We start from the raw sequence: 2,208 nt of genomic DNA on the forward strand, positions 1-2,208 counted from the left end.
CTTTTTTGTAACTAAAATTCTAGAATTTGATTCGTCGAATGGTTCTAGATTTAATTTGATTTTATTAATTTTTATGGGTTTTTCTGTAGTATTTAAAATTGTGGTGATGGCTTTGCCATTCTTTACTGATACTAATGATCTTGCTAAATATATTCCATTTGTAATTTTAATTTCAGGATAAATTCCTGTGGTCATATTTTTATTAATTACTTCGATTTGAAGGAAAGTTGCAGCTGTAAAAACTAAATCTTTATCTATGGATATTAAAATTTGAAGATGAAAATCCGGTTTGCTGAAATGTTCTTTGTTACACATATGTACCGATGCTCTTATTTATATGAGCATCTAATTTATTTAAAGATAAATAGGTAGCATCTTTTAAGAAAGGTTATCGTTAACTGATGATCATGTTGTCATCATCAATGGTAATTGTAATTGAACTGCTATAAAGGTGTTCAGCCGATTATTGATACCTTGCTTTAGAACGATAACAAATGTCCGCCAAAAACCATTATCAAATAACGATTTTATTTATTATAACTTATATTTTCCAATGTGTATTGTATGTAACTAGTGTACAAAATATCAATACATATTTATCCAACTGCCTTGCCAGTATATTTTTTATCCCATAACTCTAAAAAGTCTAAAATAAAATTGAATATGGCGCCAAATTGAAAGCTAGGTGTCTCAGACCGCAAGAGCGCTTCCAGCGGTGCTAGAGGAGTGGGAGGTCTAATAGTATGTAGTCTGTGTAGAAGACGCCTTTGTGGACGCCTTGTCACTCGTAACCTTGAAATTGGAAATAACGCCATAAACTCTCCCAGCCCTCCAAGCGATATTCTGTGTATTAAATCACTTGACTTAACTGAAAACTGTCCTGTACTCGTCATATTGATGTCTGTTTGGCGTGTGCGAAGGAAGGTGGCGTAACCCTCAGACCAAAAACTTGGTTCCACGCAAGTCAATATGAGTGAGCCCCCCCATGATCTATACTTGTCTTCATCTCTTCATCTATGGATTTTGTGATTGTTTCATAGTTTGTTGTTCCTACTATAAGTTGTGCTAAAAAATATAGATAACCTGAGGAAAAGATACCACTGACTTATTTATCTATTGCTTCAGACCATGCCTTGACTTTATTATAAAAAGTGTGCAGTCAAAATATAAAAACCGTGCTTGTGCCTCAGTGTTATGATCCGCCTTCAAGACGGTAATTACGGTATAATTATGGCTTAAAACCCCGCAAAAATGTAAAGGTATGTTGTTGTTTAAATTAAATATATTTGATTATTTTATTTTTTGTTCTATACATACAGGTGATACTGCTATTTCGGACTTGAAGCATTGAAGATGCTAGGGATCACGTGAGAAAACCACACACGAAAAATGTTCGCGTACGATAAGATACGGCAAAAATGTAAAGGTATGTTGGTGTATAAATTAAATACATTTGATTATTTTATTATTTCGTGTTCTATACTACAGGTAATGTTGTGGACTTGAAGCATTGAAGATGCAAGGGATCACCAGATCTCCAGATCCAGTGAGAAAACCACACACGAAAAATTTTCGCATAAGAGGCAAGTAAGGTTGTCTGAACATAATTATTCTTCTATTAATGTAAAACTATTATCTGTGTTTTTAAATTTTTACCAGTTTGAATTTGGTTGATTTCTATTTTGAGAGAAGCATGTTTTCCTGGATTGAAGGAAAGCAACAAAAGTAAAATTAAAGTAATGTATCAATGCAAATTGCTATACCTAACTGTATTTCTACACAATAGAATGGTCTATTAATGTAAAACGATTAACTGTATTTTGTTGTAACCAATATTAAAATTTGTAATTGCTTGTAAAATTTTTGTTAAGAGCATATTGCGAAACACTTTAATTGGGATTAAAAATTGTTAATGGTGGATCGAGAACAAAATGAAAGGGCAAAAGCCACAGAGCGGGAACATGTAAGGAATATAAAATAATTAGTGCAGTTTTTTAGATAAAGGTTTGTGTTTTATCTCACAGTCACACATCATTGCGACAACGGCAAAAATGCTGTATATAGTTATATTTTAATTTATTTATCTTTCGTTACGTATATGTATGTATATTCCCTGAACATACCATATACATTCACTGAACATACACATGTACTAAAAACCACCCTGTATATAGGTACTCTATTATACATATATTACAATTATAAAAG

At 32.3% G+C, this 2,208-nt stretch overlaps 2 long non-coding RNA genes across 2 annotated transcripts; one reads left to right on the forward strand and one right to left on the reverse strand.

Annotated features, from left to right (window-relative positions):
* Positions 1-519: 519 nt before the first annotated feature.
* LOC125503443 lies at positions 520-978 on the reverse strand. The gene is made up of 2 exons (XR_007280862.1): positions 870-978; positions 520-792 (listed from the first exon to the last, which is right to left on the reverse strand). It is a non-coding gene; the product is annotated as an uncharacterized LOC125503443 (long non-coding RNA).
* Positions 979-1,121: 143 nt separating this feature from the next.
* On the forward strand, positions 1,122-2,057 carry LOC125503448. The gene is made up of 3 exons (XR_007280867.1): positions 1,122-1,259; positions 1,320-1,426; positions 1,489-2,057. It is a non-coding gene; the product is annotated as an uncharacterized LOC125503448 (long non-coding RNA).
* The last annotated feature ends 151 nt before the right edge of the window (positions 2,058-2,208 follow it).

This window comes from Dendroctonus ponderosae, unplaced genomic scaffold, assembly GCF_020466585.1.
Source record: "Dendroctonus ponderosae isolate FM_Combo_2020 unplaced genomic scaffold, Dpon_F_20191213v2 Dpon_F_20191213_2, whole genome shotgun sequence".
NCBI classification, from domain to species: domain Eukaryota; kingdom Metazoa; phylum Arthropoda; class Insecta; order Coleoptera; family Curculionidae; genus Dendroctonus; species Dendroctonus ponderosae.